A 25,265-nucleotide genomic window follows, 5' to 3' on the forward strand; every position below is an offset into this window, starting at 1 on the left:
AGGAGGCTGGATGCACTTCCTTCTTCCCTCTCATTTCTCCTTCACCGTTCAAAAATCACACCTCTTAGATGTCAGACATCTTTTTTTTCAGTATTTGGTTACACTTACTGCATATTTAAGTACTACTCATAAGAAATTCAACTGCAGGTTTGGACTCTCATTTTTTCTTCCTACACTTTTGTGTGGAAAAGACTGAAAGAAATTTGAACCGTTTCCCAGGCCCTGATGGGCAATCACTTCTGAGGTCAAACAATAACTCTTGAGACAACACAAAATACATCCTTTCACATGAATTTAGACTGAGTTAAAGAAGATCTCTAAAACAAACTACAATTGTAGGGGGAACCTGTTATGTATATCATTATCCATAATTAATGCCTTGAGAAGTAACGTCAGCTTTATTTCATCTTGAAGATCCCTTTTAACACAAACCATTCTATGATTCTGTGATCATCTGAGGGAATCTCACTGTATAGCACAATTCTAAGTGATGTGACAAAACTTGTCATTGTGAGCTCTATTTCAAATAGAAAAGTAAACTTTGCTGAAACTCTAATTGTTTTTTGATCTGAGAGCTTACCAATTTTGTCTACTGTGGAAATATGGATCAATCTGGACATTTATAAGAAAGGAGAGATATTGGTGGATCCTAAAATTACCTTATATCTGACAACCCAACTCAGAGATTATGGCTTATATTAAAAAATAGTTTATCATGGAAAATGATGTGTCATTGTTGATGTATAACAGCCAAATGATTAAATGCTTGAACTCAAGTTTCAAGTGAATGTTGGCTTGCCAAAAGTTAAAGCTAGCATAGCTGCTTCACCTCTGTCTCTTAACTTCATTTTTTATATTCCATGCTAGCAAAAAAAAGCAAAATTCTTTCATTTTATTATTCCACTGATACTATTGGGCTATTCTATAATCCAGACCCAATAGCATTAAAGTAGCAGTGTGTACAATCGCTATAAGGAGAATTTTATTTTATAGTAACATTATATGATAAACAAAGTGATGTGTTGTAAGTCAAAAAACAGAAACATCACAATTACAATCTACAGACAGCGTTATTCTCCCTTGCAGATACGGTATTCCTGGATCTCTGATGAGTGGTGAGGGATTAAACTACACTGTCTTCCAAAAAATCCCATCTTAAGTAATGGCATTCTAGTACAACAGAGAAAATACATTGTCTGAAAGAATAATAGTTTCTGTATTTAAGCGATCTTCTCTATACCACTTCAAGTAGAAGTTAAATACTGGAATATAAGATAAACCATATCAGCCAAAATAATATGTATTAATATATATTATATAATACATAAGAACTATAAATTAATTTAAAATTACTAGGAGGGCTTAGTATTAAAAGGGAAAGAAAATGCCATATTGAAAATTTACCAATTTTTATTTTCACTTAACAGTACAAATGCAGCCATCTTGATGAATCAATATATATAGAATATTCCAGTAATACTTAACTGTAATATGACTTCACAGAAATCAGAACTGGAATGAATAAAAGTGGATCAAAATTATTCAAGTAATGATTAGAGTTTTGAATGTTGCACTGAAATTAAAAAGACAAAATGAACCATCTCAAACAAAGATCTAAGTCTACTGTCAGTATATTGTATATGAAGTAATTTCTAGGATAAAGGAAAATATTGTGGCACAGCTCACTTGAGAAAATAACCCCAGAATGCAGCTAGATGCCCAAGCCAATGGCAGTGGGTGAGTTCTGCCAGCATTTTCTATTTTTTTAACCTAATCACAATTCAAAGTAACTAAATGTTCCTATTATCTCACTCTGAAATACAGTTAAACAGGAAAACTAAAAATTGTCTCAAAAATCATTCTTTGCCTTCTCTTATACTCTAGAAACTTCAGGTAAAACTGCAGCTTCAAGATATGCATAAGACTGGTCTACAGAGAAGCACCAAACCATCCTTCTTTTGTACTGTCATTTCAAGAATGATTTGCAATATTCTGATGATACTCATCTAATTATTTCTGTCTTGCAAAATATATTCTCTTTTTCACATAGCTGTCTGGAGTTATCCATCAACAATAAATTAAGAAGAAGAACATAAATTAAGAAGGAAGAAAGGGAACCAAGTAAGCAAGCCAAACTCCACTTTCTTAAATCCAGCTAAGAGTACAATCCATCATTACCAAGTTAAATTCTCTGACTGAAAAATAAAAACTTTATTATCTGATGTTGTCCATATACATTTATTTTTAAATTGCTGATTTAGAGATATCAGTTTGAAAACACTGAAATATTTTTGGGCTCATTACAAAGCTAATTACTTGGAGTTCCTTTTACTGGAAATAGGAGACCCATTATATCCATTGCACGCTCAGATGCTATCTTATCGTGTCCTTCACTCTTTTTATTTTTTAGATCTTCTTTTCAGATTATTTCCATGTTCTCTCTAATCATTAGAGTACTGAAATATTTCCTTGTCATAAACAGCTCTGTAAGCAGAGTTATTCACTTGTAGGGCAGAATCTAGAGATTAAAATGAGCCAAAAACACTCTTGGAAATCATGAGTCTTTAGTTAACAAAAGAATAGGTGGTATTTATTAACATATGTCCTCCTACAAGCCTCTTTTCTGGAACAGTCACAAAAGATATGCTAAGAAAACCCCAAATGATGGATGCCCTGCAGAGACAAAGGGAACAATTTTCATCACTGTGTTCTTAAACTGTTTCTCAATGCTACATGGTACTGAACTTCCCTATCACAGTTTTGACCTTCCTCTGTGGTAGGATGTGCATTCCTGTCAAGTAGTGCTATGAAAGAACATGGTCACAAAAGAGATCATTCATGTTATTTTACCACAGATGAGTCTGAATTTCTGTTTCCACAAGTGGAAAGCTAGAGCTGCATAACAATTTTCTGCACACTTAGTATAAATACTTGGAACTTATTGTCTCTCACATGTTGATACACAGGTAGAAAGGAAAAACTGTGAAAAGATAAAAGCTTGTTTTTTCACAGTACAAGTAACCAAAAATCACAATATTAGGATGCAGAGAGGAGTCTAACTAACAGAAAAGTAGAGCTGCTGGCTGCAGCTAAGGTATCATATATGTTACTGATACAGGCACCAAGAAGTTGAAAAAACAAAACAAAACCAATCAAAAACAAAAGCAACAAACAAAAACAAGAAACAACCAAAACATTTATTCACATGGAAAGACTACTGGACCACTCTTTCTGCCCATTCTTGCTGTATCAATTCCAATACCAGGAGCTTGATTCTACTCTCATTTCTGAAAGCTCTCTATATATGCAGAACGTCTATGCATATCAAAACAAGGTATGAAGACTTGAGACTGCCTTGTTTATAAGACAGCTCACTTCAGAACAGCCAAGTGGAATTCCCTGGTTACTCAGGTTTTTCACAAACAGGATGTTGCTCAGATGCTGCTAAAGAGTAATGTTGCAATTCATCAATTAAAAGGAGTTGATGCCGTCAGCCTGAGTGTTATTTGGAGATGCGTGAGCAGCCGCTCTGTTCTAGTTGATTACAAAAAAGGAAGCTTTTGCCACCACATTGACTCTCCAATTCCAGCATTTCAGTCTTAAGTGAATATTGAGTCATATCTGAGAAACTGTAAGAAACAGCCAAGCAGATGCGCTCAGTCAGCCTTGTCAGCTTTTCCCTTGTGCAAATCCAAATGTATAAAAGTTTGATTAGCACTGTAGAGAAAAAAGACCATCTGCTAACAAACCAAATGCATGTTTCACTGCAGAAAAGGAGAGAAGAGCTATTAGGTACCTGCAGTGCTGAAATGCAAAAGAAGCAAGAAATTGTCATTTCTCTCAAACAACTGTGTTCCCAAAATTATACAGTAAACTATGAAACCAACACAGAAAAAGTAAAATCACACAATCAGAATGCTTTTTCTTACAGTACATTTTTGCTTTATGCCAAAACACAGGAAATACTGCTGCTGCATCCAGTTTTCTAATCAGATTAAGGAAATCCATTATTCACTGGATAAAATGATCATGATTATTTTTTAGTTAATCCTAAACAATTTAGATTAAATTCCTAAGCCTGCATCTGCTTAAATTCCTGCTGAAAAACTTTTGGAACACCCTTTATGGCCATATGCTTAAATGGATAATATAAGGTCACATTCAGTAGAATTCTTCAATGAAAGGTATAAAATCTTTTTACAACTCTTCATGCTTTTGAAACACTGGCTTGGGGTGAACGGGAAAAAGAAAAAAGGTCATCACATCAATTTTGTTTCTGTTTATCCAACAGCTATTGCTCCATAAAGATTGTTAGGAAAACACAGAATTCGGAGTGATATTTCCTTCATCCCTGCAATATCTATTACTTCATGAAATAAACGACCCTGCAAAAATGTCAGTTTATATATTTTGAAACAAGTTTTAATTTAGGCCTCTTGTCACAGTACAGAGCAATATCATAATTAATGATGTGAAACTGGTAGCTAAGATGTCATTACACGTGGGAATGTCACATTGAATCAAGTTAAACTAGCCACTAAAAAATTCAGTACTGGAATTTTAGTTTTTATATGCACAGTATATCAAATAAATCTTTGACAAGGCACAAAAAATAGCATGGATGGTATGGATTAAATATGATATGGGATGAGCAGATTTGGAACATAGCTGGCCTGGAATCTCAAAGTGCCAGCAAATCAAGACCTGTGGGTAAGTCAGGCTATTTATTTGCCAAGCTGAACTACTTCTATTACCCTTATCATTCTTCTGAATACCATTTACAAGTCCTTCTGTCACAGCAAAAGACAATGTTAATTCATCAGAGCCCCCATGTAGTTTCTAAGAAGGCTGCATGCCTCCTGAAGCTGTTTTTACAAGGATTTATAGGAAGTGTTCTGAGCTGCTCAAAACACCTTTGTTGTGTTACCAGCAAGAATTTTTGAGATCAAATTAACATTATATGTAAAAATTAGGTGTAAAATCTAATTAACGCTTATGCCAGATTTAAAAATCCTTTTGTTGTTATTTTTCATTACAGAAATAAACTTGTTAGTGCCATAAGTTACTCCTCATCTAAATAGTCACTAACAAATTTTTAAGACACTGAAACATAATTTAATCTGCCTAATAGTCTGGAAGTATGGAATCTGCTAGAACCCGTTAGGAGCCACATAGCCCATTCTCCTTGTGGCTGTGTCCTTGTGGGTACTAAGGGTAGACAGGTGTTGGGGAATGCCTGGCCAACAAAACTCCCAGCTCTAGGGACAGAAGTGGAATTTACACTAGGAATCGGAACTGTTGCTTTTGTGAAAGTAATTCGTGGCTTACCTTTATTCCATCGTATTCAGTGCATCTTCCCTGAAGCAGCACACATTATTCAATGAGTGACTAGAACAGAACAAAGTCATTTAAAAACAAAAAACTACAAAATCTCCAAGTTTTACTTATTGTATATTCATCAGCTTACAGCTGGAGACAATTACCTGTCTGCTATTAGTATGTTCTGATATATAGCTGTTCTTATAGCAACAAATGAGCACATATAAGAGCTATTGCAGCACTTATACATGTTGGTGGCTTTTTGTTCCATTTTTTAGATTTCTTGTCCCTTTAATAATCCTTCTTTATTAATCTTCTTTTTCTTAAACTTTATTTGTACATTTGAATCAAAATTTCCCTTACAAGTATGGACTATACTCCATGAACATTTTCTCTAGCCACTCATGCTAATGCAATCAGACTTTGCAGCTACTGGAAGACCTGACTGTTACCTGGGGATGTAACCAGGCTTAATTTGAACTGGTTTGTTCGGACAAAAACTTCAGTGAAGATTCAATCTCATGACTCTCCATATATCCAAACATTTCCACAGGCTTATATTTAGAAGCCCACACTGCTCCCACTGCAATCATCAGCTGCTTTAACCAGAAAGAGCTGTTGGCTGCAAAGCTAGGCATACAGCAGTCACTTCTCCACTGTTTTATAGATTCACCTTTAGGCAGTATAAATATTTAATGAGGATGTTTTGGGAGCACCCCTATGGAGAGTGCTTTCTTGCCTCTCTCTTCTCCGACAGATATTTAACTTTTCTCTCATGCAACCCCAACTCTGCATCTTACACCCATCACTTAGCTCTAATGAGCTCTTTGGTACAAACACAGTCAGGCAGGACTTGTGGCTCAGGGAGCATTTGAGAGTCCATCTGCTCCATATCAATCTTTGCTGCCTTGGTACACAATTTAGCGCCTGAGTTTGTGATGTGATCATGGCTTTGTGTGGAAAATATGTGTAAAAAGTCACATTAATGAAATGCACTAAAGTGCTAAGTGATGGCATGCAAGTAACCATATTTATTATGTTAAAAAAGTATTTTTTCAGCATTAATTGTATTTTGGTTTACACATTGTCCCATTTTGTTATGATCATAAGGGTTTCAATACTACCCATGAAGTCCTGTAGATGACTGAGAAGAGAGGAGCAAAGAGATTTTCTCTTGCTTTCTCTTCTAGTCAGCTCTTACTGTTTTCACAAGCCTTTAGAGACATCACTGCTATAAAAGGCAAGATAAGAACAGTTGTATGTATATTTGAAAAAAGTATTTCATGCTGTGCATGCTGTCTCAGGTCACCAGTTATCTAACTTGTACTCATTTTTACTCCAGGGGACTTTTATTTTATTCGTTGTTTCTGTAGGAAGGAACATTTCAATCAATCAAAATTTTCTCTGATTTTAGCATATTAGCACCAAAGGAGGGGCGTAAAGAAACGCAAGGGGATGGGATACAACAGCACATCACCACTAATATCATCTCTAGGGAAGACTTGGTGCACCACTGTTGCTTTGATCTTACTTCTCTGAATATAGGAAATGTACATTTGTAGGAAAAGGATATACCCAAAATGTAAGGCATAGCCCTGTGCTCACAGATAGGATGCCAACCTCAGTTGATGTTCCCCTTCATATTCCACAGTCCTTATTCCTTAAGTATGTAAGGAGAGGATGAAGCCATTACTTCTTTCTGAATTACCTGCTCTCTAACCTTTTAAAAAGGGGGGTTGGGGCAAGGACTGGGGAGGATTGGTAAGAGAAATGTGCCTTGATTCTCACTATAATGGTTTTCATTCCTTAAAGTAGTGCTGGGAAGATACTGGACAGGTAGGCTTCTAGTGTAGTCATTAATTCTATCCTAAAACCTAAAATATCTCACTATGGAGCAGGAAAATGCAAAAACCAAAGAACCTCACTGCAGTAAAGACATCACAGAGAGTCTCAAAACTCAGAAAAGTTTCTAGGGCATGCAAGGGATAACAGATCATAAGAGTGTGCTATATATTATGCAGTGTGCCTTCTCCTTAAGTACTATAAAATTGGCAAATCTAACAAAGGGTAGCATCTGGTTCAAGTGACTAGATCAAAGTGAAGCAGGTCACCTTGCCAATCTGAAGGTGTTTATAGTAAAACACTGGCAGCACAATTTTGAAGGTGGGAGAGGAAAAGGAATTGAACATGTTCCCTTTGAAATTCAATTGTATTCAACTCAAATACCCAAGAGAAAATGGACAGTGCCTAGAGGTCAGCTCTGTGCCAACCACTGCAAACTGGAGAAGGCTCAATGACCAAATTATTCTTTGTATGCTGAGATGCAGAATCTATGAGGAAATATTTAATAGTTATAAATTGTATCAAAATATCAACTCTTTCAAAGGGCATCTGCTGGCCAAAAAAGGCAAGTTTGAATAACAACCTCCAAAAAAAATAAAAAAACAGCCAAACAAACAAACCTAAAGAAAACATCAAACACAGCAAATCATGATACCATGGTAGTTTACAGAGAGACTGATTAACAAAATGTGTGCTACAAAGAGCCTCCAGTCTCAGCTGACATTTATACAAACCAGGACAAGAAAATGGAAGAACAGAGGTGTGAGGATACACATTAAGTATCATTTCAAAAAACGGGAGAAGCCCAAATATCAGTTCACTGCTGCTGATTGGAAAAGTCCTCCTCTACCTCCTCCCCTCACAATTTTTGTCTCACATCCTTACAACCAATCACCCCTCCTATAACAAATTCTCTTCAGCCAGAATCAGAAAACTTGCAAGGGGCCTTTGGAGGTCATATGGTCCAGCCCATAAATCTCTCTCCCTTTCTTCCTCCATGTTAATTTGGCATATTGCAATACCTAAAAACTACTTTTAAAAAGACCAGAAGTGTTTTGGTTTTGTTTTTTTTTTTTAATCATCTTAATGAGTAAGACCACATCCCAAAAGGAACCTCTGAGGTCAAATCTTGTTGTAAGGGTAGGACCCCAAAACTGGGAGAGGAGAAACACAAGCAAGATTCTTCCTTCTGAAGGCAGCAAGGCATTGCTTAAGTGCAACTACACACACAGTCATCCCATCCTGTCTGATCCACCCCTTGTGGAATATTACTACATTAGTTTTAATTTTGTATTTTGCTTCTCTTTCTTTGAACTTTTTGGAAAGCTGAGTAGGTTGAGGAAGGTAGTGCATTGTGTGTCTCTCTGAAAGTGTGCTGTCAGAAGTGTTTTTATTTTGCTCTTTCTTAGGAACTCTTCTCTAGCAAGGCAAACAGACATGTTTACTGATGCTGCTAAGACAACTGAAAATGAGAGATTAAAGATCCATGAGATTTGTCCCCCTAAATCTCATAGGTATAGTGCAAAAACCCTATTGTATGACTCTTGAGGTTATTTTCCTCTAGCACATGTTTCTGTGTCTAAGCTTGCTGCTCTTTGAATGACCTCACTAGAAGCTCTTCAAGGGATTTTCTCTGGTGCTACACTTCTGATACAGCCAAGCCATGAGGGATTGTGCTGGGAGCCAAGCCAAAGTAGGTGCTACAACCAGCCGCTGCTACATGCTGTGGACTGCATGACTCTTATCTGCTGTGAGCATTGCTTTCCTTTTGACTCCTTTGCTTTAAAGATGTGTGGGTGTTTGCTGGCTCATTGTTGTTATTATTGTTGTTGTTTTTATCAATACCCACTACTACCTTACTTTTTCCCTAACCAAAATGTATTTTAAAGGAAGTGGAATTTTAGGCAAATAAATTTAATTCTACCTTGCCCCTGATTCAAAATTTATTTTCCCTTTCTTTTAAGGGCATCACACTGGGCTCTCAATTCCACTTTCAGGCCAATCTCAGACAAGTACCAGTTCTTACTCTTTCCCAGACAGTTGGCCAGCCAAGAGATTTTGAAGCATTAGTGCTCAACTCATTTAGACTTCCTTCAAGACTGAGCAATTTCTGGGAGGGAACTCAACCTCTATGACCTCCCACTACACTGTACTTTGCTGCTAATCACTCTGCCATCAGTCCCTGAAACGCAATTTTACATAATCTGCACTGGGCAAAAGGAATTACAAATATTCCAACAAGCCTGTTGCTCCACTTCTGCAGTCAAGTTACAATGTTATTTATGTTTTAACCAAGTATTTTCATCTGCATTTATGTACAGATAAAGCTCTATGTATTTATACATTTTTATCTGCATATATATATATATATATATGTATATGCATTTTTATGTGCCTGAAAAGACAACTTGTTTAAAGACTGTGCTGATAAATTCAGAAGCTTAAATAAAAATATCAGAAGAGCCAAGGCATCCAATAATATAATATGGAAAGGTAAAATTTTAACTGAAAATATTTACACTCTCTTCAGAATGTCACATATACTAATCTGTAATAATCCTAAAATCACAAGATAAGAATGACATTGGTGGTTTGAATGAATATTGACCTCTGACTCCTACTTTCATAAACCCCAATTATAAACTGCATGCTGGAACTTCTGGAGGCTCCAGCTGCAGCAGCAGTTTAAAACTTATGGCTCCTTCTGTTCAAATTACCAGCAGTCCCTTGCAGAAGGGATCAATCACACCAGTGCCTCAGTTGCCCCCAGCAGGCAGAGCACTGCCACCTGATAAGAGGCCAGCACAGCCACACAAACACTGATAGTTCTGAGTTGGAGCAGCTGAAAAATTAATAAGTATTACTTCAGCTGCTCCTGCCAGGGAGACGGTAGCTTTTAGCTGAGAGCTATTTGTCTTAAACTACCACAGCTGGATTTCTCCAACTGCAGGAAAAGTGACTGCAGCTTTTACTTTACACTGGGTGACTGGTGATACTCAGGCCTGTCAAATGTCACATAAGTTTGTAATGATGACATATATGATAGCTGTGCTGTATTTAAGGGTACTTTGCCATTTGAAATCAAATATGGGAAACTCTTCTCTTCCAGAAGAGCTCAAGGGTCAAATGGGATCATACCTTCCTTGAAAGCTTTACGTGTCCCTCTCCTGTGCACATTATGCTTCGGCAGAACTGAGCAGAGTCGTGCATGCAGGTGTCGGGGCTGAAGAAATCATCCATGGGAAAGTGCAAGTCAACAAGGAAGAACAAGGCTTCAAAGGATGATTTTTTTTGATTGTGGATGCTGGTGTTTCCACTAGTTTCATCACAGTGAGTCATAAATGGTCAGCAAGAATGGTTCTCTCTCAGATCATGGCACCTAAATTCAGCAATCAGGCCAGTGCTGCTGCAAAGAAAGCAAACTCGCCCTCAGGCTAATAATTGCATTCATATTCCCGCCACCTCCTTTCACGAGGGAGAAAAATGGTGTCTGTCTTGAGTTCAGGAGTTCAACAGTGACACTTAAATGCTCTACAAGTAGCACACTGTGCAGTTAGAGCTGCAAAGGAAATATGGGGATCATCACACAGCTTTGGACTGATAGTGGCAGCAGTCTGGCATTTTACAAACCTAATTAAGAAAGGCAAAGCAGAGAGAACCTCTCACTTTTTTGGAAAAGTACAGCTAGAGAAGGGTTACTACTCAAGAGAAAACAATAAAAAAGTGTTTGTAATATATGCTGATAATTGAAGAACTGCTTAAGCCTGTGCATAGGTCTCATAGCTTCTAAGGGAATTTAAATAAGTTAGTGAGGTTTAACATTCTTCTGGGAGATGAGCCTATGTATAACCTTGTATTGAATAATTAAAAGTCTTTTTGATATGTAGGACCCAGAAAATTGATTATAGTAAATTACAGTCTGAACAATCAACCACTTGATGCTATGAATAATGCAGGAAAACTTCAAGACCAGACTTCTCATATATGGATGTCTACTGAGGATATGGGACAGTGGAAGACTTGGTTGAATAAATGAGAACCACATGCTCTTGAGGAAGAGTTTCACCCTCCTCCTCATTAGCACTAACCGCAGGGTGGCAAAATGTGCATAATTTTAGCAATAATGTGAATGGTATGCTAATAATAAAAGAAACTTAATCCCTGAACTGGGATGAATGTCTAAAGAAGAAAAAACCTGCCAGAAAATTGAGACAAAAAAAATCCACAAAGGAGCTGCATAAAAAAAGGAGATTAAATAGGTAGAATGAACTGGCTTTATTGTGTCTAAGAAGTATCAACTGGGTCAAAAGAAGGGCAATTCAAATAAAATAATAGCTCAACCTAAGACACATTGACATGAGCTATTTTACTTCAATAACTTATTTATTTATTTATATTAAATATTTTATATGTTATTTCAGTAACTGAGCTAGCTATAAACAAATATAGGTGCACACAAGTAGAAAGAATATTAACATGTAAACATAAAAACCTTGAATCTTCACCTTTCTATTCCTCATCACCCCTCTTCCAGAAATCAATCCCTTTATTCCAGAAGATATTATTTCAAATTAGCAAGCAAAAAGTTTGCCAGTAAGGTCATAAAGTCAAAGCTGAACAAAAGGAAACATTATTGGAGAATACAGAAAATGGAATTTCAAAAGTAATAGCAGTGTAAAACTATTCTAAAGCAAGAATATCTCAATACTATGTCATGTGAAGGAGAGCATTTCTACATCTCTGGCCACTCTGAATTCTACCAACACAATAGCTCTTCTTTATCCTCAAGCCCTATTCACACAGAAAATACCTCATTCTCCTTTTTTCTGTTATTGAGCTCCAGAGAGGTATGCCATAATTTTCTCCACATACAGGGAAGTGATAAAACAAAATTACTTCATTAATCCTCTTTCAATTCCCAAGCAGTTTTTCTATGGACCATCATGGACAATGTATGCTACGAACCCAAAAACCACACATAGACAATCAAGACAAGGTGTAAAAAGTATTATAGACAGAAGCCACGCTCTATCAGCTTTACTAGATTTTATTTCTTAAGCAGGTCCTATTTAAGGATGTGCCACAGTTTAACCCCAGCTCTCAACTACGCACCACGCAGCTGCTCACTCACTCCCTCCAGCAGGATGTGAAAATTGAATTGGAAACACAAAAGTGAGAGAACTCATTAGTTTCCAGCACAAATCCAAAACATAATCCCATAGTAGGTACCATGAAAAATTTAACTTTACTCCAGCCCAAAACCAGCACAGGATGTTTATAGGTGATTTTTCTGTACAAAGATGAAACTCTGAAAGGTAAGCTATTTGATCTTAGACCTAATTCATAAATAGAAAGCTTGAGAAACACCTTGGTTTAAGTGAGCATTAACTTGGTTCAAATTTTGTCAGCAGTTGAATATTGACTGACTAATTTGTAAGAGATTTTTCCATAGGTTACTTTTATAGGCATTTAACTGAATTCTCCAAAATTTTTTAAGATGAAGAGTATCACAATTTTTGGTGGTTTGTGGAGGGTTTTTTTGAGTAGAGGTAAAACAGGCAGGAGACATATGCCAACCTTAAAAAGAAAGACTAAGATGAAAAGTCACCCCCATGTTATCTTCAACAGAACAGTATATTTTGATTACTGTTTCAAGTTAGCTTTCTCAAAGGAAACTTTAGCAGTGAAGATGTAGCTATTTTATTAAGCAGTTCAGTTTACAGAATAAATTCCATAATCTCTAACTTATATATAAGGACTCATAAATCTCTTTCTGTATGTGTCATTTTAATGTTGATTCCAGTAATAACAACAGATAAAAATCTTTCAGAGCTCTTGTGGTGTCCCACCTCAAAAAGGGGAAGCGAGCACTGAGAATTCATAGATGACTACAGTTGAAAAGGAATATCAATAACTCACGGGGTCTGCAAAAAGTTACAGAGTTTTATTAGCAAGTGATACACACAGAATGGAAACTGGAACAAGCTAGTCCCTTATCTTCTGGTATAAACACATGGTGATGGATTTTGAATAAGTGGTCAGGTGAAACAAGAGAGAGAGATTAAAAAGAGGGAGAGGGACTAAAGCCAGCACTGGACTCTCACAAAAATATGTACTATGGGTAATCGTTGTCTGGTAAATCATATCCTGTGTTTGCCAATTACAGAAATATTCTGTGTATGTGACTAGAATTTTCCATAATGGGGCATAGCAAGGTCAAACTTCTACCTGCCTTGCATTTTTTTTTTAAGAATCAGTTACAATTATTTGACTGCTGCATATGCAGCAAAATAAACAAATAAATAAGAAGAGCATTAAAAAAAGGCTGGATAAGAGGTGGATTGCTGAGAGTTGTGAACTAATGATGTTTGCTTCTGGTTTTCAGTGATGTACTCAGCAGCATACCTGCAATTACTGAAGTAGCAGAAAATCCCCCTATCTTCTTGTAGAATCCCAAGGATTATTGTCAGAGGGCTACATTTTTAGCCCTGCAAATAGCATCCACCAACTTCAATTTTTCCCTCTTAAAAGGGCTGAAAATAGTGACACCTCTTTTACACTTTTGTTGTCATTACAAATCGATGTCTGCCCATACTACAACAATATGATGGCTTTTCTAATTGGATCTATTTGTGGGAGGAAGAAGGATCAGTAGCAGAAAGAGACACAGAGATGCATTTTCAGAGTTGAGCTAGGAAAAATATTGAAGCTGAAGTTTCATCAGTATGACAGGAGTTCTGCATCTAATTTCCATGAACATGGAAAAATAGAAAATCTTTCCTTATAAGAGCATATTTTTAGAAAGAGATGAACATTTAACTAAATCAGATGCTGTAATTATTTTTTTTAACCAAAAAAAAAGTCTCAAAGCACCCACTTAGAACATTTAACTAAATCTCTGAAGATGCATGAATAGTTTATGAAGAACAATGGAGAGAGAGGTACAGCCCATGATGGGCAGCAGAGAGTGACCCAGGTGACCAGAGGCTGAGCTCTTCATTGCCTACAGGTCTCTCCACTATCAGGACTGCGACAGTGAAAAGTGTAATAATTTTGCTAGAAATACAGTTTCTGTTCTGGCTTATTGCATCAGCCATTTTACAAATACTAATGTCCAAGTATACAAAATGTCTTTAACTCCTCATCATATTTTAATGCAGTAGAATAAAACAAGTAGCCATCTCCTCACTTATGAATTCATAGGAAATACAGGTATTTGGTAAGGAACGGTAGAAATGGTTCAGCTCATGACTCACTGACTGTATTACTCATAGATCTGGAATTCTGCCAGTCCCTTAAAAAGAAAAGTGGTATTTTTTAATTTTTTTTTTTCCTGGTCTAGGACATCAGGACAGAAAGATATTAGTACCAGAAATTGCCAAAATAAAACCCCAAACTTATGCCTAAAGAGCTTACCTGGAACAAAGGCTGGACAGAGCTAAAGAAATAAACTAGATGTTTATTAAAAGGCCTTGGGGTCTATTTAAGATGGACCTAAGATGGATGCAAAATGGATGACCGGTTATGAGTTTTCACTTTTATAAGTTTTGGTCCTTTTACTTATTTGGGTTAATTGTCCAATTACAGCTTCAGATTATGAAGTCACATCCTCCAAGACTGCTCTCCTAAATTTGCTGTTATTTATACTTTTTGGGCCTGAAGTTGCAACAGTGTCCTTGGTTCTCAGGCTGGAAAAGGATTGTTGTGTCTAACTGTCCTGTGAGGAGAACTTGCCAACACTTTATATGAAGATCAGAGTTATATACTAAGGCAGTGCAGAATCTGGAAAATATGAAAGCTAAAACTTAAGGCATCAAAACCACTCCCTACTATCCCTCAAAAAAAATAAAATAGTATGGGGCAGGATGGTGTATTTATCAAAAGTACAGTTGACTTGAAATGGCTCATTATTTTACCCCAGACATATCACAAGGTTCAACTTATTAAAAAAGCCAAACCTACCTTTTGACATTGTTTTGCTTAGTGAAGTAGAAATTAATGCTTTGGAAATTATAGTTTTACATCAGGTTATGGGAGACAAAGATCCTATTTACTGCTTAGCCTGAGGGATGGAGAATTCAAAGTTCATACTTTTAACTGCCCAAGAGAGAGTCTTGACCATTGGCTAAAAGAGGATGAGCTCAAGCTCCTGCTGTGGAAGCTAATCCATTCTGTAAAAGCTACAAGTTCAGGGGCAGCAGGAATAGTGCCCGAGTGGCCCAGCTTCTGAGCAAGATACTTCTAGCTCACAGCACCTCCCAGATTGTATAACACACATTTTGACTACAAAATTCCACAGTTTTTGCCCTATCATTTTAAAACAACAGGATTTAAATTAAGTCTTGCAAAACTAAAGAAGAATAAATTTATTTAAGTTAAAATGTCTTCCCTTTTCTCACCAAAATACATAAACCAAAAATTTCAAAGCCTATCTATTGTCTACCATAGTGCATATAAACAAGGTAATTTTCCAAATTTCTGTATAGTATTTTTCAACACAGGATGGAGGGGTGGGGAATGATGTTAATTATTTGTGAGTAACCTTTCCAGTTGCTGCTGCTATTTTCAAATAGTTAATTTTGGTTCAGGTGTTTGGAAGCACAGAGGCTTTGTAAGGTCAGTCTGAACACAGAGCTATTGCTTACTTGTAATAGCACTTCCATGACACTGTCATTTAGTTCTCCTAAGTGACTTCACACAGGGGGATATGTTAAAATTCTTGTCTCACTGTCTTTAGCTCTGCTTCATGCTAAATGGATCTCGCACTGCGGCATTCCTGCCAACAGTGCTTTTTCCTACAACAAACATCTCCAAACTTATGAGATAAAGTCTGGCTGCTGCCATGGTGCTCCCTGAATTTCTGTTTAGGATAAGAAGCTTCTGAATCAGCAAAAAATTTTATATGTAATTACTGGAGTTATGTCTTGGGGTAATATCTATATTCCCTTTCATAGAATTATATTTGTTGCTTTGATTTTTGCAGCTCATACCTTCTATTAAGGATGTGAGTTATGGGGAAAAACTTATTAAGGCCTGTTGCAATAGGACAAGGGGTAATGGTTTTAAAGTGAAGGAAGGTCTCTTTAGGGTATATATAAGAAAGAAGGTTTTAACAATGAGTGTGGTGGTGAAAGCTGGAGCAGGTTGCCCAGACAGGTGGTAAATACCCCATCACTAGAAACATTCAAGGTCAGGTTGGACAGGGCTCTGAGCAACATGATCTAGTCAAAAATGTCCCTTTGTGCTCACTGTAAGGAGTTGGAAGCAGATGACCTTGGAAAGGGGTAGTAAGTAACAGCATTGTGTCCCTGGCTGGGTACAGGAGATGCCAAGAGGGAGATGGTAAGAACTGAGGTTTAGCAGCTCTGTTCAGAGATCTTTTCAAATATACATACAGAAGTCCACGGGCCCTAATAGGATGCACCCACATGTGCTGAGGGAGCCAGCAGGTGTCATTGCAAGGCATTTTTGACCATCTTATTGATTATGTTGACTGGAAGAAATATCTAAAGACTGGAGGAAAGCCAGTTGTTGTCATATTGTAAAGGAGGGCAAGAAGGACAATTAAGGGAACTACAGGCCGGTCAACATCACCTAAGCCCCTGGAAAGGTGATGGAGCTGCTCATCCTGGAAAATATTTCTAGATATATGAATGACAAGCTTAGGACTAATAACTATAATGGTAACTAAAATATGAAGGATTAGCCAGCAGGACTTCTCCAAGGAGAAATCACGCTTTACCAAATTGATTAACTTTAATGAAATAACTGGGTTTGTAGATGAGGAGAAAGCAGTAGATATTGGCTATCTGGACTTCAGAAAGGTCTCCCATATGATGCTCATTCATAGACAAGCTGTTGGAGTATGGACTGGATGAGTAGACAGAGAGGTGGATTGAAATGCCCAGGCCCAGAGGATAGTGACCAAAGGCATGAATTCTTGTGACTGTTCTTATAAGTGTATACAGATACCTAAAAGGATGTTGCAAAGAAGATGGAACCAGGCTCTTCTCAGTGGATCCCAGTGACAGGACCATAGGCAATGGGCACAAACTGAATTACACTTTGAGAAATTTTTAGCAAAGTGGATGAAAAGGAGAATCAAGAAGAATTAATTCTCATTATATTTTATTTAATTGCTTATTTGGTTTCCTCTGGGCACAGGGGAAGGGAAAAGATAAGCAGTTTACTTTAATCAAGTGAATTACCTTTAAAGTCTGAAATTATCAGATTAGTTCCCTTATGATTAAGGCAAAACTATTGTCAGTATCACTAATAATACGTTTTAAACTGTTCTTGAATATGCTTCTAAACTAAATGTAGGACTAATGCTTGAACCCCAGGGTTTATGCCACAATTTATAAGTCATTGCTGTCTGACCAAAGTTAGATTTATGACTGGGTTTTTCCTCAGCTGCATCAGTGGTCATCAGATTTCTCATTAAAACAGTGGTACATAGGAGATTTATATTAAATCTTGGTTTTCTTTGCTGCTCTGCTCCGATGTACAATCAGACTACGAGAACAGAGAATGGAACACAGAGGTCCAAAGTTGGGCTAAACATTATCACAGAAGAAGACAGGACCTCTCTTAATTAGACAAAGACCTTAGGTAGAAGACACCCTGGAAGGAAACACAATGCCTAGAAAAGCTCACTGATGAGTCCTTTACAACCTCTTAGCAAAACACATGCTTCTCATTACAGAAGTCACAACCACAGTAATAGTGGGTAATTCTAACAGATCCGGGGTAAACTTAAAGCTGAAATCTTCAATATGTTCATTTGAAGCATGAGGCTTCAAATACTAATGCTTTATAAATAATTTTCACACCAAGAAAAGGTATTCTCACAATTCTCTCAAATAATAATTTTTCTTCTAGCTCACCATCCTTAACCACTTTACCACTCTTGCCCAGCCTCGTCTTCTTACCAGATATCATTATTTGTTGGAATGTTTTCATGTCTCTTAAGCCTCTAAGTCCTCTTGTCTACTAATGTATCAATATACTGCAGTTATGTACAATATAAGTCAAAACAGAGTTTCAAGGAAAAAGGAAAAGATTCCTCTAAGAGGACCATTTGGGACCTGTCCACTAGTAAATTTTATTTCTCTCACCACCTTCTTACTTCTTTAAAACCCTTTATATCTCCTACTACTCAAAGGAGATCATTTAGACTACTATTGAATATCCTGCATTGTTCTTGATGATACAAGCAGGAAACTATACCTAATCTTGACACCCTAAAAGCCTTTTCCAATAGATCTTATAAGTCTAAATCCAATATGCTATGTTTTCTCAGTAATAAATATCAACAAAATTATTGGATAATGATTATTGGATAATTTCTCTCACCCAAGAAATAATCAGGATTTGAATTTTCCATCTTCATGACACATTTCACCAGTGTCTAAAAACTAATATGGTAACAACTGCAGGCTTACCTGGCTTGCAAATTTTGTTTTTCAGCCATCACAAAGAACTAAAAGTACTGTTAATATAAGAAAATAAAACCACAAAATTCAAAGAAAACACTTGAAATCCCAATCCCATTGGTCTGTTCCAGCTACTGCAGGAAAGATATACTCTCATGATCAGCAATAACGTGAATAGCAGAGAAATTCAGTTTTACATATTTCTTTTCACATTTGGCATCAGTAAGTGTGATTTTGTATTTGGTTTTTCATCTGATTTTTAAGATGATTTTTTTTTTTTTTCTTCTAGATAAGAAACATGAATCCTGGATCAATTAGAAGTATTAACACAATATCATAAAGGATGAAGACGATCCACCCAGCAGTTACTATCTCCCTAAATCATATGGAGGAATGCCAGTGCTGTGGAGAAAGCTGAAGTCTTAATGAACAAAGGGACAAAAAGTGCAAGGTCTCATACCTTCTGAAATGGAAAATTCTGAGGAAGGGAATCCACACAGCAGCTCCAAGAAACTTTTTTAATGAAGGTGATCTGCAGTCTTGGAAAGCTTTGTTGCTATAAAGTCTCCTGACTATTTGCTCTGCCAGAGTGTTTATGCAATAAATACTTATATCTCTAAGGGTTTCTTACAGCATACAGAAGCCATATTTTACTACCTTTCTGTACAGAACCACTACTATTTATGATTCTCTATTCAAATAAGAGACATATTTTTTTATTTTACATGGCTAACCTACCAATCTGTCATGGTTTTAATTGTTATGCCAATCTATCACACAGTCAAATGAGATTCTAGTAACCAAAAAAAAATTGGAAATGTCTAATAATTTCTATTTTCTTTGACCCCAGCATCATCTATCTCAGCTACCTGTGCTTACAATCCTTTCTGTTTGGCCACCTACTGATTTCACTGATTTTCTAAATGATGCAGTTAAAAAAACCAATCTTCTATTTTGTAGCTAATTCCACCTGCAATATTTTTTACCTCTTTAACCTTGAGATTCCAAAGACTTCAAGAGAATATAAAACTCACAGAAATTGAATTCTGAGGGAAATACTGAAACTGGCCAAAAGAGAGAGGTGATTTCCAGATCTTGAATGAAGAACTGCAGAAAGCAAAGAGCCCAGTTAAAAAAATTTCAAGGCAAAATAATATTTTAGGGGAATTTTTTGTACTAGAAATACTGGTTTACAGATAATTTACAGACATCTATCATATTTTTATTTCTCTGATGAATACTTCAGAAGTATTGTTAATTTTTCATAGACATTGAATAGTTCTCAACAAGAACCAGTCAAAATATTCTTTGAAGTATCACCACACTCTCCCTTCAGGAGCTATGCTGCATTCTGTCTGGTAAATGATCACAAGGTGGAGAATTAGAGTAACATACAAACACCTAATAAACCCCAAACATCATTTATATCAACTGTCCCTTACTTGGGCTAAGAGGCAAATAATACCCTCTGAACACCATCTGGGGACTAATTTATAGCTATCAGCACTTTGCTTTTGGTAGACAAATGCTTGATATTGGTTGATATGACGCCATTAAAATATTATAGCATGCCCATACTTTAAATTCACAGCTCCCAAAGAGCTTGCCATTATGCTCAGACAGAAGTCATTAACACACTAACAAGGCAGCAAGAATACTACAGGGAAAACAAAACTTCACTTTGTTATCAGCTTCATAAAGTACATCAAAGAGTACAGATGGAATGGCTGCTCCCGTCAGTGCATTTGCATGGCCCCATTTATTACTCTTTTCCTAGCCTTTCCTACAGTGGTTCTTATTTAGTTCTTAGCTTAAATCAGAAACCAGCAAGCAAAGTGCACCATGAATTCACAAATTTACCTCTCTGGTGATAGAAGAATGATATTGCAGAGTCTGCCTGGTTGGAGTTAAGATTCTTCATGGCAGCTTGTACAGTGCCATGCTTTGCATCTGCAGCTGCAGACACCAGTGTTTTGCCTGTTGTGGAGCAGTGCTCACACACCATCAGGGCTCTCCCTCCACCTCCACAACACCCAAATCCAGGAGGCTGGGAGTGTACCTATACTATGTTTGCTGGTGTTGTGATGATGTTGCTTTGATTTTGGTGTTAGGAATTTTTTGTTGTTGCTGCAAGCAAAATTTGTGAAAAGTGTGTAATGAATTTAAATATTCTTGATTATTCATAAATGTGTGTTTCTAAAAGATGGGGGTTAGAATGTACTGGCTACAGGTGAGGTGGGGGGCACCTCTGGGAAACCATATTTTTAAAAAGGCACAGGAGGTATGGGAGACAGGAGTGAGGAAAAACTTGGAAGAAACAACTGTGCAGATACCAAGGTCAGTGAAGTAGGAGGAAGTTCTTGAGGTTCAGGAGCAGAAATTTCCCCCCAGCCCATGGTGAGACCACATGGATCTATTCTGAAGGGCTGCAGCCTGTGGGAAAGACCCACACAGGAACAGTTAGTGAAGAACTGGATACCCCAGGAAGGACTCCATCCTGAAGAAGAGGAAAATTTTCCCCAAATCAAGACTGTTTTGCCCATGATGATAACTGGTAAAGGATCTTCCTGTCTTAATCTCAACCCACAAGCTTTCCCATCTTATTTTCTTCCTCTGTGTGGTCAAGGAGGGGGAATAAGAGAGAGGCTGGGTGGGTATCTGACAATAAGCCAAGGTCAACCCAGCACACCTTGTTCAGGATATGGACTTCTCTATCCCAAATGTTCATTGTTACATTAGTCCATGTATCCTGTGTGTATATTATCTCCCTAAAAATAGCTATAAGAAATGTAACAGCAAGAAATTGTTGCCATTCCACATTTATTTCCAACTCACAGCTTGAATAATAATTTCACACTGCCATGAACATAGTTTCAAAGGTCTAAATGTCACCAGTAGTGCTTCTCCCTTAGAAATACTGATATTGAATTTCAGTGTCTTTCATTTCATCCGTCAGTAGAAAGTAATATTTTGTCAGTAATCCAAGCAATTCTAATTGACAAAATCTGTGCTCTTAATGTGTGTCAGTCAGGCATCACAATTGTAAAATCAGTTTTCACAAGAACCATCAGTATAATGTAATGAATAATATTGTAGAAAGACAGCATAAGACACAGAAGAAAATTAAGTGGCAAAGGTGAGGAACATTTTGAGATTCCAGGATTACTGAAAGACAAGTAAAACTTTAGTTGACCATATCAGTTATGGAAATATTTGGGCATATAAAGCATTTATTGCCACCCTTTTTAGTACTTAGTCAAATATCTCTAACAGAGGAAAATTAAAAGGAGAAAAAGAATACTGAAACTGGTATTGTATTTCTAGCCTGTACATGTTATATTGTTATAGTATATGATGTAACACATGTCATTTATATTCTAACCTAAAATTTATAATAAAAACACAGAAGTACGTTTACACAGTGCAATAAGTATGGCTAAGAGTGATCATTACCTTATTGTGCAAAATTTACTTAGTGTTTGAAGTTCAAGAGAATTGCAGAATAGGTTCTGGGAAAGTACCAAGCATGTGCAAAATTTCTCAATGTGTTTTATGTTGCTTTATGTGCAGAAAAAGTCACTGAAATATGTCACCAAATGTGCTTCTCCCAGATCAAGCCATTATATGTATGCACCTTGTATTCTAAGATATTTTTAATGAGGTAAATTTATAGTAAGTTTAAATTGTTTTAAAATATAACCTCACCTTTAAATTGAAAAGTATCTCGAAACAGCTGTGAGGAGCAGGCATTACATATTAATTGAGAGTTTAAATAAGATGAAAAAAATTATCTTTATGGTATTACAATAGCAATTTTCTTTCAGTGGGTTAATAAGTCTTGCAAATACATGTTTGTGTACTCTAAACTGGTGCCTTAGTAAATGAAAACAATGGAGGTTAGAATGAGATTTTGCATCTCTATAGTATTGCCCTAGGGCTAATCCTAAATCTTATAACTCCTTAAAATACTGTATGTTGGGGGTTTTTTTTAATAGAAAATAGCCACTTAACTCACTTTAATAGCTGGCAGCTCAAAGAGGTTCTTGCTTATCTCCTGAAAAATTGAAACAGTGACAGTATATGGAAGCTCCTTTTCTATATCTCCTAGGTGACTCTTAATATGAATTCAATTCAGATCATCTTTGTTGTCAGTCAAACAGAAAAATAAAAAAATATCCACATGCCTATAAGCAGTAAAAAAATACTAAAGTCTCCACAGAAATCAGTAAGTAATCTTCTATCTACTCATAAAATTTATTTTTTCATATAAATTTTCATAAAAGCAGAAAAAAACAAACAAAACAAAACACACACAAAAAATACCTCAAAGCCTAATACTAGTATACTAAGTAAAATAGAAACGAAATATTCAGGTGAACATTTTGACTTGTGTTATTTATTACTGCCTGAAGAGTACTTCCTGGTAAATCCCTGATTGGACAATATATTCTTTACTGCAGACAGATCTGGCAGTTTACAACCATGCTTTACTGAGGTTCTTCTTTTTTAAGACCTCTTTTTAGATCTCTTCCTTTTTTAAATAGGAACAGTTCTTCTGCATACCTCAATTTACTCTTTATTGGTCTGAAGATAACAAAATATGGGAAACACCTTTTTATGTCTTTCAGTCTCACCTTAGAAATTATAGTGAGAAACTTTTACAAACAATGATGCAGAATTTAATCTGACTGATTTATTATTGGGTGGCACATTTTATTATACATGTATCTATTTTACATCAGCTTAAGTAGGTCTTCAAAATACAGTTTTTCTCTGCCTTCATAATTCAAGACAAGTCATTAAAATACAGTGCATATTATTAGCCTGTATAGAGCAAAATCACTGATCTAGAAAACACTTGTATTTTGTTATTCACTTTGACATTTGACAATGTATTTTGATCTAAAATGTGGAAAGTAACCCTATCCCATTCTTTTCTCCTCATTCCTTCTTTAAAACCAATGCTAAAAGTACAATACTTTGTCAAGAAGGACATCAGGACTACTTCTATATGAACTCTAACATTTGGTTTATTTCTCATATTTTACTCACTTAAAAATGGAAGGAACACCAAAACCCAGAATCTTTCATCACTGATTGAGGAAATCTGTTCTACAATCTCCCTCCTTACAATACCTTATTTAGTTCTGTCATTATTTCACACTGAGAAGTTATTACACAAAGGTATTTGTATAACTACCAGGAAGTTAGTTTTCAAAAAAGAAATAAAAGAAAAACAAAACACATTTCCAAGTACAACAGAAAGCTATGCATTACTGTTAACGGCAAATGTGGTTTTAGGTATATTTAGCAATTTCCTCTGAAAATCATTTCCAGTATATATCCAACCTAGCCATTCATCCAGACTGTCAAAATATTACAAGAGATAAGAAAAATTTTATTCATTTCAAAGAAAAAAAAAAACATTTATTTTAGTCTTAGATGCTTTCATATCAATCCTACATGCTCAAATCTTTATCAAAAAATAGTAAAAACTTAATGAAGGATTTTTTTCAAAGCTATAGTTTTTAAGAATTTCCTCTTAATTACATAAAATCTTTACATCTACTCATAGTTTCCCCCTCCCTTAAGGAAACATATAATTCTTACATCAATATTAACCCAAAATATTCAAAATATTAACCAAGTAGACAAAATGTAGTTTTTAATACAGATACTCTTTTTTACCCTCTGATTACTCCCCTCTGAACCCTGGACTACAGCTGGGACCAGCTCCTCCCACACACAGAAAGACCAGAAACCATTCTGAATCTCTGGAGCTAAGCTCTAGGCTGTGTCGAGGAGCGTGCTTGCACTGGGGCACACATCACCTTCATACACACTCTCCTCATGATGAAACAGGATCCAGCCCTGCTTCAGAATATCATAGTAGCAGAGTAATTACAATTATATTACAATTATTACAGTCTGCTAAAAGTATGTTTCTTCGGTCAGTGAAATTTTGTTGAAGTGTCATTGACAGCTGCACCGAACTGGGACAATAAAAAAATGCTATGGTCATATGTGGTCTTCAAGCAGACCTAATGGGTTATTTTGAATGCATACTGGAACTGCAAAACAAAGTTTTCAACTATTTTTGGCATGCTTTTGAGTTAACCTTTGTGTTCCACTTCCTGAATATTGTTGTCCTTCCCATGGTAATGCAAAGTGCCCTATCAGGCAAAAATGCTCACATCATAAATATAGCCTACCTATGACCCTAATGAATATATTAGATTGTAAAATGGCCTTTTCTGTCAGTTTGGCTGAAAGTATTTGGGTCAAGTGCACTGTGGCAGAATAGGAAATATATTTTCTTTTTTCACTGCTCTATCAGAAAGGTGAAAGTTATATTGTTACTTTTTGCCCTGGAACAGGCCTCTTTTCCTGTCAACCTAGCATAAACTTCAGCAAAAAAGAAAATGTAAGTACACATTCAAAAGAGAAAAAAGTCAAGGACAGATTTATTTTGTATCACTTAAAGCATGACATGAATAATTGAGTGAGTTGCTTTTCTCTTTGGTGAGAAGAAAAAAATGTGTAAATCCCATCATTCAGAGTGAAACACTACCCCCACTCAACAGCTTACAGATGTTATTAGAAACCATAAAGTCAAATCACATGCCTGAAGATCTATTTTTTAAAAAATGGTGAACTTGTGAAGAGCAT

The 25,265-nt window shown here is 36.3% G+C and overlaps 1 long non-coding RNA gene across 1 annotated transcript in view; it reads right to left on the reverse strand.

The window, feature by feature from the left end:
• The window catches only part of LOC111925399 (uncharacterized), a 218,009-nt gene that overhangs the window by 60,846 nt on the left and 131,898 nt on the right, over window positions 1-25,265 (reverse strand). Inside the window, exon 6 of the long non-coding RNA XR_015288283.1 lies at window positions 5,329-5,388. This is a non-coding gene — a long non-coding RNA (uncharacterized LOC111925399). The remainder of the gene's footprint in view (window positions 1-5,328; window positions 5,389-25,265) is intronic.

This window comes from Cyanistes caeruleus, chromosome 1 (assembly GCF_971803275.1).
Source record: "Cyanistes caeruleus chromosome 1, bCyaCae1.hap1.1, whole genome shotgun sequence".
NCBI classification, from domain to species: domain Eukaryota; kingdom Metazoa; phylum Chordata; class Aves; order Passeriformes; family Paridae; genus Cyanistes; species Cyanistes caeruleus.